Source organism: Mustela erminea, chromosome 2 (genome assembly GCF_009829155.1).
Source record: "Mustela erminea isolate mMusErm1 chromosome 2, mMusErm1.Pri, whole genome shotgun sequence".
In the NCBI taxonomy this organism is placed as follows: Eukaryota; Metazoa; Chordata; class Mammalia; order Carnivora; family Mustelidae; genus Mustela; species Mustela erminea.
In genome coordinates this window covers 21,421,263-21,435,068 of record NC_045615.1, presented here as the reverse complement: position 1 = coordinate 21,435,068, position 13,806 = coordinate 21,421,263, and the positions used below count along the sequence as shown (strand labels likewise).

Below are 13,806 nucleotides of genomic sequence, written 5' to 3'. Positions count from 1 at the left end.
CTGTGCCTCTCCCCCTGCTTGTACGCTCTCTTCCTCTCTCTCTCTCGCTCTGTATCAAATGAATAGGAAAATCTTTGGAAAAAAAGGGAAGGGAAGAGAAAAGAAAAGAAGGGAAGAGAAGGTATGGTATTTGGGGACAAAAAAGAAGAATGCATGATATCTGATCATAAGGATAAACTGAGGTATAAGACAGCATGGCTGTGATGGTAAATTTTATGTGTGAACTTGACTGGGCCACAGGATGCCTGCATATGACATGAAATATTCTTTCTAGGTATGGCTGGGAGATGTATCCAGAAGACACTAGCGTATCAGTGGGAGACTGAGCAAAGCAGATGGCTTTCCCCAATGTGGACTGACATGATTCAACCACGAACAAACAAACATTTTTAAAAAATTAAAATTCACTAGTAATGAAAGAAGGAAAGAAAACCTGAATAGCTTTTCACCTGATGGCCAATATGATGTCAGCGAAATCAGTATTTGCAAGCATGTGGGTAAATAACCTTTCATATATTGATAGGAGAGAAGAAAATGAATCTGCAGCTACGGCTCACTGTTCCTCCTCTCTTCCTCCCCCTAAAAGAGGAAAGAATGCAAACAACCTGCCATGGCAGCAGACCCATTTCTTTTATATCTATTTCAAAAAAAAAAAAAAAAAGGGTAATATGTGTGCAACATTTCCAGAAAAAATGCTCAAGATAGCCAACATGACTACTGTTAACAGCTGAGGTCCCAACCTCTGAAAACTGACATACTTTACAAAGTAAGGTTAGTTGTCCCTCAAAAAAGCCTCATCACAAAGCTCCCTGGCCTGCAACACAGCACAGTGATTGAGAGTACAGGTTCTGGACGATGTCCAGACAGACTGGGGCTCACACAATGGTGCCCGCAGGGACCAGATAGGTGGCCCTGAGCAGACAGACATCCCTCCCAAGCTTTGCCGATAACTTGGGAAGAACACTGGTTTTCATATAACAAACTGTAGTAAAGGAAAATAGTGAATCAAAAGATTACAACTTTATCCTGTCTGAATAAGAGTGGTGAAACCAATTTTTTTAAAAGGGGAAGTCAAGAGAGGAAGCCAAGGTAAGGTGAGGAAACAACTGCATTTTAGGTATTTCACAAAGTAGCAGATGAACAAACAAATTCTGGAAGCAACTAAGAGAAAGGTCAAGGCCAGAGATTCTCATTGTCAATTATGTGCAGAGAGGTAACTGAAGTGAATTTTCCTTGTCAGAAGGAAAAAAATAGAGAAAATCTGGAGCTGCAAATAAAGAAATGAACCATGAAGGACACTTACGATAGACAAAGGGGGAGGCAGAAGAAGACAGAGAAAAGACAGGGCCAAAATGAGGTAGGGGTGTGCAGAATCAGAGAAGACACAAAATTGGGAATGCTCAAAAGTGGCAAATGTTTTGCAAGGCTGGGGATTTGGCAAGAAGTAGCTCTCTGACAAATCATCCTGACTCCTCCCTTTCCCTTAGCCCCCTACACACCCAGCTCTACATCTGAAATATCCCATGGATCTGCTCACTTTCTCAGTCTCCACTTCCCAAGAGACCAGCTAACATCCTTCATTCACCAAACTATGTTACAGAAAGTGTTTTTGCCACAGGGAGAGTTAGCACAAAAGGAAAGAAAAAGTTGAACTAGAAATGGAAAAGTTCCAAAAGGAAATATTGGATTTCATGTTCTACAAACCAATAAAGCAAAGATATAATCATTAAAAATTTAAGTAACCTAGAAACCCAAGGATCAAATCTGTAAATTACAAACTTGATTGATAGATACCTTCCAATCAAGCCTAAATTATACCTCAGCTCTGGACCATGACTTCATAATTCCTGAGAAAGGTTACAGGTAAATGGAAGTTCATTATTCCATTTGCCCAAAATTTTTTAAAGTTAACTTTTTTTGTACTTTCTCATCTTTAATCTTTATTTCCTTGATTTCAAGTATTTCTATGGTATAAATTGCTATTAATGGACTGACTTTATTTTCTCTACTCCAACGAGTTTAATCCATAATTTTGGTTTAAATATTTTCCCCTCTTTTGGTGTGGCCTCTTTTTTGGATTATGATTTTGAATTTTGTATCTTCTTAAGTAGTCAAATTTTTCCCATTATTTTGAAGAGGCATCTTCAACCATTTGCATGCTTAAAAAAGGACCCATCATTTACATCCCTGAACATTTTAGAAGAAAACTAAACTATTTCCAATTGTCCTAAACTTTATTTTTTTTTTAAACTTAATTCTGGCATCTCTGAGTTATTCTGTTCCTTTGTTTCTCTTTCTGTACATTTTAAACCACAGTCTCATGTCATACCTTTTACTTAATACAACCAATCATCCCTACCATTTTTCTTTTTCACAAGTTTACCTATCATTTCAGAATTATCCTTAAAAGTAATAAGCATCTACTATCATGTGGGGTGTGTTATACAAAATTCACCCCTCATCCTTAGAATCATATGACAAAGGTAAATATTATGTCTTCATTTTGTAGACAGACGGTGGGTAGGGAAACAGAAGTAAAATAGGTCACAGAGGAAAACCGGAAGTTAGCCGAGGTCACTCTTGATTCCCAGCTCACGTTCTCCTCGTTCCTAAACTCTGGTAGAACTACTTGCTCGCACACTAGGCAGCACTGGGCTATGGCGGTTTGACTGACATACCAAATTAGTGTAGCACTACCTCACCTTTCAAATCTACCTGAGGCTTGGAAATCTGAGAGCCACATGGCTAAGAACTAGGTGGCAAAGGAAGGTTTGTGGTGCCCTTGGGCAATGCTATTCAAGGTGCCAGCCCATGTACGGTTGGTCCCAGGGTCCCAGAGACCCAATAATTTGGACAAAACGTAAATTAATGGAGCACACCTGTTTAGTTTGGCTGACACTATTTTACAGCAAGACCTTTTTTAAAGATTTTCTTTATTTGGCAGACAGAGAGCATGAGCAGTGGGAGGGGCAGAGAGAGAAGCAGACTCCCTGCTGAGCAAGGACCCTGATGCTGGGCTCGATCCCAAGACCCTGAGATCATGACCTGAGCTGAAGGCAGAAGCTGAACCGCTGAGCCACCCAGGCACCCCTACAGCAAGAACTTCTTGATAAAGGAAGTCAGCTTATCGTAACCAAAAGTCTGTGGACCAGGGGCGCCTGGGTGGCTCGGCGGGTTAGGGCCTCTGCCTTCGGCTCGGGTCATGATCCTAGGGTCCTGGGATCGAGCCCCGCATCAGGCTCTCTGCTCAGCAGGGAGCCTGCTTCCTCCTCTCTCTCTGCCTGCCTCTCTGCCTACTTGTGATCTCTGCCTGTCAAATAAATGAATAAATAATCTTTAAAAAAAAAAAAAAAGTCTGTGGACCAGCATAAGTCTACAGGCTTCACTTTGAGTAGCACTGACCTACAGCAGCATTTTTCGAAGTACCCAGAGCAGCATTTTTCAGTGCACCATCTGTGATTTAGTGGGTGATAAAATCAGTACACTGAGCCATACCAGCATTTTTTAATAGTAGAGAAAGAAAATAGAGTCCTCTGGTTTACAGAGTTAAAGACAGGTAGGGCATTACAATTAGCTAATACAAAAACACTTTTGAACAAAAACAGGTAATTCTTGTAAGGCAAGTATAAAGGACTCATTGGGTGAGGGTATAAATTTTATAAGTGAATATACATTTCCATTCATGGAGTGGAAATTATTGTGTATGTACAAAATTTATAGGCTTCTTTTTTTTTAAGATTTTTTTTTAAATTTATTTACTTGACAGAGGTCACAAGTAGGCAGAGAGGCAGGCGGGGGATGGAGGGGGAAGCAGGCTCCCCGCTGAGCAGAGAGCCCGATGTGGGACTCGATCCCAGAACCCCGGGATCATGACTGAGCCGAAGGCAGAGGCCCCAACCCACTGAGTCACCCAGGCACCCCTGCAGGCTTCTTTTAAGTGTACTGAGATGGACTGGGACAGCTCTTGGATTAGCACTTTGTATTAGCACTGGATTTACCAGGCTTGTTATCCACTCTGTAAGCACTACCATGCAAATAATATCATTAATTCTAACTTCCAGATTACTCTTTCGCTTTGGTTTTCTAAGAACTAGCTTTGCTTTGCTTTTTTCTTTCTTTTTTTTTTTAGAGAGAGAGTGAGAATACATGAGCAGGGGGAGAGGGAGAGAGAGAAAGGGAGAATCTCAAGCATCTCCACTCAGTGTGGAGTCCAATCCCACACCCCCAAATCATGACCTTGAGCCAAAACCAGAAGTCAGATTACCAACCAACTGAGCTGCCCTGGTACCCCCTAAGAACTGGCTTTCTAAAAAATAAAGAGAAGCTGATAAATGAGTTCAGAAACACCCAACTTTTATATATCACATTCATACCTCCATACAGCAAAGGAGAAACCCCAAAGTATAGAAACTAGGCACTTGGAGCCATCTCTGAGAAGGAGAAACAGATTCCCAGAGATAACATGAAACAGCAACACAGTACAGCGATTAGGAGCCTCCATTCCTTATAGCCAGCTGCCCACAGACTACCTTTCCGGGTTCCTGCAAGCATCCAAGCTTGGATTCCTGACACGTGGTTTCTAACATGGGTAAGGGCTCCAGAGACAGATGTTGTGCTTCCTACTCTACTCTTCCTACTCTACAAATGAGGGAACGGGCATAGAAAGAGTAAGTGAAGATTCAAATTAAGAAATGTCCCCTCTCCACATGAATACCCAACCTTTGTATCAACATGGATGGGACTGGAAGAGATTATGTTGAGTGAATTAAGTCAAGCAGAGAGTCAATTATCATATGGTTTCACTTATTTGTGGAGCATAAGGAATAACAAGGAGGACATTGGGAAAAGGAGAGGAGAAGTGAGTTGGGGGAAATCGGAGGAGGAAACAAATCACAAGAGACTGTGGACTCTGAGTGACAAACTGAGGGTTTGGGGGGTGGGGGTGAGCCTGGTGGTGGGTACTAGGGAGGGTACATATTGCATAGAGCACTGGGTGTGGTGCATAAACAATGAATTTTGGAACACTGAAAATAAATTTTTAAAGTAAAATTAAAAAAAAAAGAAATGTCCCCTTTCCATACATGATATTATACAGAGCATATAAAACAGTTATTTTTTTATACAAGCTTGCTTTTATGTTTTTAATTTTTAGGCCTTTTTTTTTTCTTTTTTTCTTTAAGAGAAAACATTTCCAACATGAGTAAGAAAGCTTGGGGCCACTGTGTTTAGTTTGGACTACATTTTAAAAGGATGCTGGCAAAACAAAACATCCAAGAAAAGTTATCAGGATAACGGGGATTCCAAAAACCCTACCAATTAAGACAAAAATCTTGGGAAGGTTCCTGAATTTTGAGGGACATCAATTAAACCAGTTCTTAGATTCACCACACATGGTCCTAACAGACTCATCCAAAAGCCAATATAGGTAGAAGCTAACAGGAGCAGATCTGATTTAAAGTAAAGCAGAACTTGCTAAGTGTAATATAATGGGCTGTCTCACACAGCAGGCAATTATGAGACATCACCCTACTGGTATGGTAGCGACACCCTGCTGAGAATGGGACTTCAGAGCAGTGGTCCAAAAAGGTCCTGCCCTGTGCACTTTTTTTCTAAGCCAATCAACAGCTTGTGAATTACTAGCACTAATACTTTCCTACCTTTATAGCACACTGTGAGAGTACACATATAATGGATTAAGTAAGACAGGTTTGAAAATTTAACCATCATACTGTATAGGATTTTTATGAAACTTGACTCCATATTCTAAGCAGCTGATTTTAGCATATGGATTGCCTATGGTAGAGTTTTATCATGAGTGACTGGAAAAGTTCTCCAAAGCCCAATGTTAAATTCCTCTCTTCAGCGCAGAGACTCTACTTTCCAGAAAGACTGCGTAAGTAGGGAAGAGGGAAAAAAACACCAAAGCAGAAAGAAAGAAACTTAGTATACAAGGGGTGGAAAGGAGGCAGAAATGCCCCCCCACCAAAGACCCCTTCAGTCAGTCTTCATGACAGAAATGACATTTAAAAGAGCCAGTGGATAGCCTTCCTCGTTGTATCTCATTCTTGCTGTGCCTCAAGGAAAGGTCCCAGGGGAAGAAGTAGATGCTTCCCATCTCAGATCTCCAAAGAGTCCTGGCATCAGTTCAGCTCTGACCCTATCTGCTCTAAAGCCCTGGAGACGTCAAAAAATTTATAAACAACTGAACAGTTAACATCTGGGTTTCTCCATTTCTCCAGTTCTGAGATGTAGGAAAAAGCGTTGTGGGGAAATACTGTGAGAAGTAGCTAGTCTGTGGAGTACACAAAGATTATCTGATAATGGGGCGCCTGGGTGGCTCAGTGGGTTAAGCCGCTGCCTTCGGCTCAGGTCATGATCTCAGGGTCCTGGGATCGAGTCCCGCATCGGGCTCTCTGCTCAGCGGGGAGCCTGCTTCCCTCTCTCTCTCTCTGCCTGCCTCTCCTTCTACTTGTGATTTCTCTCTGTCAAATAAATAAATAAAATCTTTAAAAAAAAAAAAAAAAAAAAAGATTATCTGATAAAAACGCACAGAGGTGGGGCGCCTGGTTGGCTCAGTCGGTTGAGATTCTGCCTTCGGCTCAGGTCATGATCCCAGGGTCCTGGGATCCAGCCCCACATTGGGCTCCCTGTTCAGTAGGGGTCCTACTTCTCCCTCATCCCTCTCCCTCCTGCTTGTGCTATCAAATAAATAAAATCCTTTTAAAAAAAAAAATCTTAAAAGGCACAGAATATTAAGCAAGGATGTTAATTTGTTTGGATAATGCCACCAATCTTAATTGTATTTTTTACTCTTTTTGAAGTAGAATATGAATGGTGGTGATAACCAGTGATGGAAATTTTTTGTAAGAAGGATCATTTTATAAGGTCATTTGGATATTTTATAGCAAAAACAGGAGGTATGTTATTTTAGACTTTATTAAAAATTTTCAGTTTTAAAATGGGGACAAATATACAGCATGTCATTCAATCTCAGTCAATATAATTTAAAATTGAATCTTTTACCTTGCATTCTGACAGGTTTTTCATTTGGGGTGTTAATCCTTCAGTGTGCTAATGTTTTATAAAGCCCAGAACACTACTGCACTGCAAGGTTCCCTTGTTTTCTCCTCTAGATAACTCTCTGACTCAGTTTGCTACAATAAAACCAATAGTAGATTCCTCACCAGGAGCCAAGTTCTGGTCTGAACTCTGCAATTAACTAGCAGTGGGAACCCTAGAGCAGTCACTTAACCTGACTGGGTCTCAAGTTTCCTTACCTATAAAGTAAGAGAACTCAATGACATGATTTGCTAAAGGTAAAAAAAGAAAAAAAAAAAGTTAAACTTCTTAACATTTTTAATTGCTTTTAAAAATCCAACATTTAAGAATGAATGACAAGAGACAAGATAGAACAGACTCATTTCTTTCTATTCCTTTCTACTGAGCACTATAAATCCTGGAAATATTGAAAGACAAAACCAAAGAACTCTGAAAACTGGTAAGAAAAAAAGCAAACCAGTCTGTAACTTCAAGACTAGAGGAGCAGCATAACAGGAAAGGACTCCCTCCTTTCCCTTGTCCAGAAGACCTTGGGAAAGAATACATTCCTGCCATGCGAGGAAGGCAGCCACTCAGACCCATTTCTAGTCCCTGTCCTAACAATAGATGGACCACGTAGATTCCTACCCAAATGAGAGTTCCTCTAGAAACATGAGACAAGCCCTATACCATCCAAAAGGGGGACCTATCTGAAACCCCACCAACAATAACCAACTAGGGGAACCAAGACATATGCCCAAGGACAAGTCAACCCAACAAGAACCCAGTCACAAGTGGCCCAAGAAGTCTCTTTGGTCCCACAGGCCTGGGATCCACTCCTTTCTCATGTCCAGAAGACCTTGAGAAAGCCACAGAGCACTAGTAAAAAGATCTCACCTCAGCAAGTGACAGGATCAAGGTGACCCTCTGTCCCACACAGGCAGTGGGGATTCTATCACTTTCAGGGAAGCCCCAAGTTTGCAGGAGCCTGCATCTACCTGCCCTCTACCCAGACACCCAGTGCCCCAGCCTAGGGAAACCCCTTCTCTCCCCACAGCCAGTGTGAGCAGGGAGCAATGGGAGCTCCAGTAACACCTCACCACCAACCAAATTAAAACACAACTACAGAGGCTCTAAAAATTAACCATCAGTGGAATCCTGGCCCACAGTGTAAGTCAAGAACCTGTGTGCTAAAACCCAGATAAACTAACTGCTAAAATAGAAAATTTAAATGGGACACTGAATATCCTAAGAGGACTAGGCAAAACAGAAGTAATAAAAAATCATCCACTGGGGCACTGGGATAGCTCAGTCAGTTAACCATCCAGCTCTTGATTTTGGCTCAGGTCATGATCTTAGGGTTGTGAAGTCAAGCCTCGACTCAAGCTCTGAATCAGGCTCTGCACTCAGCAGGGAGTCTGCTTGAGATTCTTTCCCACTCTCTTCCTTCCCCAGCTCACAAACTCTCTCTCTCTAAAAAAATAAATAAATCTTTAATAAAAAATCATCAATTATACCAAGAACCAGAAAAACTACAGCTTGAATAAGAAAAGCCAATCAACCGATGTTAACCCTGAGACAAATATTGGAACTACCTGAAAGGATTTTAAAGCTTAAAAGTGTTCCAACACTCAATTATAAATTCTATCAGACAAATGAAATTCTTAGCAAATTAATAGCAGTTACAAAAAAGAACCACACAAAAGTTTTACAACTGAGAAATACACTAATAGAAAGTAAAACTCACTTGATGGGCTCAATAATAGACTGGAGAGGACAGAGAACAGAATCAGTGAACTTGAAGAAAGAACAGAAGAATTCACTCAATCAGAACAGAGAAAACATGCTGAAAAAATGAACAGAACCTCAGGAATCTATGGAACAACAAATGATCCAACATTTGTATCATTAGAGTCCCAGAGGGAAAGGAGAAATAGAGTTAGGCTAAAAGTGTATTCAAGGAAACAATGGCTGAAAACTTCCCAAATCTGGTCACAAGTACACAGATTTAAGAAACTGTGCAAATTCCTGAATCAGGATAAATTCAAAGAAAGCCATGTCACAGGGTCAACAGTTAATAATAATAATAATACAACATCATAATTAGACACAAAATATCTTGAAATCAGCCAGAGAAAAACAACAGTGTCTTTCTCATTTGAAACCATGGAGACTAAAGGAAATAGATTTTTCTAGTGCTGGAAGAACTGTCAAAAGCAAATTCTATACCCAGCAAAAGTATCCTTTGGGAATGAATGGCCAATAGACACTCTCAAACAAAGGGAACTAAAAGAATATGTCACTAACAGACCTAAAACACAAATGACTATTAAATAACTAATTATATATTTCAACAGAGAAGATCCACAACAGTCTATGAGAAACCTCTAACTCCAGAGTTTATAACTAGGGAGAGATGATATATACACAACAAAAATACAAATAATAACATCAAGTATCGTGTAAGTGCCACAGCCAGCACTAAGATGGTTTAGAGGTAGGTGCCAATATTTTGAGCTGCCACCATCAAAGACAATTTCGCAAACAAGTCATGACTTGCACTGGCCCTTGAATAATGCACTACATGTAAACAGAGCTGCTGAAAGGGTGTATCCATCATGAAAATCATGCACACAAAACTGAAGAGATAGATGTGAAAACAGATGGTGTATTTAAGGGGCACTGCATGCAGGACGTATTCGTCCAACAGGTAACAAGCCTCTGATCAGGGGACAAAAAAGAATCGGGCACAATTCCTAGCCCTCACGAACTGCAGACTTCAGGGAACACAATGGAGGGTACCACTAATTCTTCCTGGGAAAGGTAGGGGAGGTTGCACAGGGCTGGTGACAGCTGAGCTGGATCTTAGCACATGAGATGGAAGTGACATATCAGCAAAGGAGAAGGTACATGGGGCCATGAAAATGACATACAGAACCCAGACATACAGTAGAATGACTTAAGGCAGACTGAGGTCAATGCTAAGGACTCAGGCCAAGAAGCTAGATTTCCATTCGAGGAGTGATATGGAGCCACGGAAGAATTTTAAGCAGAGCAGTGAAACCCTGTATAGAATCAAAGGAAAATAAAGGGGATTAGAGGAAGGCAGGCCAGTTACAGATCACTCAGTTTACTTCAGTTCAACAAAAATGTGAGTCTATTATGTGCCACACGTAGATATTTACAGCAAAAAGGTGAATGATTCCCATGCTTGTTCTTGTAAATCAAGGAGGAATCAACGTGAGGATGGAAAGGAAGAGGACACAGTCACTTCAGAGCTAGAATCAACAGGACTCTGAAAAAGAGCCGTTTGATGTCTGGAAAGACAAGAGGGAGGTTTCTAAGTTAGAAAGGATAGAATGGTGTAACTAAGGGCAGCACTCCCATTCCAGAAATAAGGAAAGAGAAAGGACAGCAGCATTTGGATGGAACACCCAGTATGGATTTATGCGATTCCCCTAAGATTCAGTGCTGGTGTCAGATCTTCCCAGAGGACCCTCCTGGCAGCCTCTCTGTTGTGTTCAAAACAAATCAACAAACAAAAAATAGCTCACAGCTATACGTGGATACATTTTACCACAATGCATTATACTTAGACATGTGTATCTCCCACTAGATTCCTCAAGGGCAGGAATTATTATATTCATCTTTGTATCTCTACTGCATGACACTCAGTAGGGTTTTAACAAATGTTCAATGAATGGAGAAAATATAAGAAACTTCGTGCTATAATAAAATCATCACAAACTTATTTTCCATTGGATTCTTAAATCACTCCTATTCTACTATAAGAACGGGGGAAAAAAAGTTTAAACAAACAACTCTAGGTATCCTAGTTCTGTTTAAAGGGCCTAAGAAAATTAATGCATATTCCCCAAAAGCATAAAGTATAACATGATAAAGGTCAATGAAAAGAAACAGTCTGAGGCTCTAGCACAGATTCATTTGGTCACCTCACATTCAGTGAGCACCTACTACCTGCCAGGTATCATGGTGAAGAAAAGACAGCTGCTCCTTTCCAGAGGTCCACACTCCCCAAGTTCCCTTTCTGAATCACTGCACTAGAGAAGGTTTCTTGAAAAATGTTTTATGAAGTTCTCTGAAGGACTGATCCACACAAAGCATGCTGCAGAACCCACCAGCAGGCCAGAGGGAAAGCTCTCCTTCAGGCAACAGGATGTAAATTTGGACTACAGCAGAACAGAGATACTCTAATAAGGAGTTTCCCAAAAAGGAGGAGGAAGAAGAAGGCATAAATATGGCAAGAAGAAAAAAGCAAGGACACTGCACATTCTCACAAGGCACTTTGAAAAGTTGACCACACAGAAACTACAAAAGCCACACTTGACTAGCAGCTGCTATGTTAGCCACAGGGGAAATTAATGTCTATTAGCTGCTATACTTACATGGAACTGATTATAGTCAATGGTAAAGTAGCTGGAAGCTCAGAAACACACTTTAACTATTTAAAGTGATTTTTTAAAATTTTATGGTAAATATAAATGATAACATGGTGTAAACAATCCAAATATCCATCAGAAGCAGATCAGTTAAATTAATGGTGCTGTACGTACATGACAGGACACCACAGGGACGTTAAAAATCATGTTTTGCAAACACTCAGTGGTAGGTTCTGTAATATGTTCATTACTAGTTGCACGATGTCAGGTTACTCTGACCTCTCAGCCTCAGTTTCTTCATCTGTAAAATGGGGATAATGGAATATGAGGCGAGTAGAGGAATAAGCAATCCAAAACTATACACATATTATATTGATTCTGTTTCCAGAAAATACAGAAATGAGAAAAGAAACATTGCTTCTGGAAGTCAAGGGGGCAAAAGGGGGCCTCCAGAATGTCCGAAACGTTCAGCTTGTTCTTGTGCTGACTACACAGGTATATACAAATCATGAAAGTCCATCCAGTTGTACATATACAAAAGTATACTTCTCTCTATATATACTAAATTCCAATAAATAGTTTTAAGAACAAGGATAATTATAGGTTCCTCTTCATAGGGACGATGAGAGAATTAAGATTATGTTGTAGAGATTAACTGTACATAAAATGTTTACCACCTAATATATGGGTGATCACACAGTAACCATTAGGTTCTCTTGTAATCCCTCCCAAAACTGACCAGCATTTAATAGGGAAGCTCTATTAAATGTCACCGAATGAATAAAGTCCTTGGGCCAAATGAAATCAGTGCCAACCTCTACAATCCCAAAACTATTTTGAAAATTTACTAAAGCACTCACTTTGCACTTTTCACTGTAACTATCTGTGCTCAAGCCTGTCACTCCCCTACACTTAAAACCCCCTAAGAACAAAGCACATGGTAGTCTTTGTATCCTTCACAATACACAGAACAGCGAGATGCTCAATAAATGAATCTCTGCTGACTCTGTGATTTGCCGAAGGTTCTAATGCAGGAATGATTTGAAAATTGTGAAGAACTTTAATTGCAAAATAATATCTCTTCTAGCCTTTATATTTTAATATGTGTTGAAAATCCACCTTGTAGATGAATTTTAGGTTCTGTTAAAGATGCCCAAGTATTTTTACTTTTCACATGTTCATTCATTTCAAAAATTCACTGACATGTAAACGTACATAAGATCACTTACATGGCTATGTTCCAAGAAGCTTACTACAAGGAGGAAGACAAATAGCACAGATTTGTTTCTGGAAGACATCTCAGCAGAGGAGAATCACTCACTGTGGATTGGTTTTTAAGCTCATTTCTTGACTTTGTGACTCCTTGAATATGTGGGTAGTATACATTTGAACCCTAAGAAGTACAGAAACACCTGTGCTTCCTAATTTTAAGACAGGATCAGAGCATTTTTATCCTCTACTCAGAACCCAGGCTGAGATGGACAAACTTCTTTATACTTCTGTGCTGGGCAGGCTTTTCCTGATCTACTACTTCACCAAGCGTGCAGCCATTGGAGGGTCCTGGCTAACCATGTATGAGGTAAGATCCCAGGTACAACTTTTGGCTCAAGGCTTCATTCTCTCTCCCCATATTGGTGTTAAGACCCTTATTATTGGGGCACCTGGGTAGCTCGGTGAGTTGATCCTCTACCTTCGGCTCAGGTCATGATCTCAAGGTCCTGGGATCGAGCCCCACATTGGGCTCTCTGCTCAGCGGGGAGCCTGCTTCCGCCCCTCTCTCTCTGCCTGCCTCTCTGCCTACTTGTAATCTCTGTCAAATAAATAAATAAAGTCTTAAAAAAAAAAAAAGACCCTTATTATTGACCCTGTGTAAGACTCAACTCTGGGGAGTTTCCATGCTTTCTTTTCATAATCACAGCTTTGGGTGTGCCTGGGTGGCTAAGTTATTAAGTGTCTGCCTTCAGCTAAGGTCATGATCCCAGGGTCCTGGGATCAAGTCCCACATCGGGCTCCATGCTTAGCAGGAAGCCTGCTTCTCCCTCTCCCATTGCCCCATTTCTATTCCCTCTCTTGCTGTGTCTCTGTCAAATAAATAAATAAAATCTTTTAAAAATTATATATATGTATATATACATATAAATAATCACAGCTTTGCATTTAAAAGGATATTCTATTTTATCCAGCATCACTAAGTATTTTGAAACTGAAACACATACTCTATATTTTTATTTTTTATATTTTTATGTATTTATTTGACACAGAGAGATAGAGATCACAAGTAGGCAAAGCAGTAGGCAGAGAGAGAGAGGGGGAAGCAGGCTCCCTGTTGAGAAGAAAGACCCCGATGTGGGGCTTGAGCCCAGGACAC

The 13,806-nt window shown here is 40.5% G+C and overlaps 1 protein-coding gene across 1 annotated transcript in view; it reads right to left on the bottom strand.

Annotated features, from left to right (window-relative positions):
• ARHGAP10 (Rho GTPase activating protein 10) overlaps nucleotides 1-13,806 on the bottom strand; it is a 319,494-nt gene that overhangs the window by 251,294 nt on the left and 54,394 nt on the right. The gene's annotated exons all lie outside the window — the stretch shown is intronic.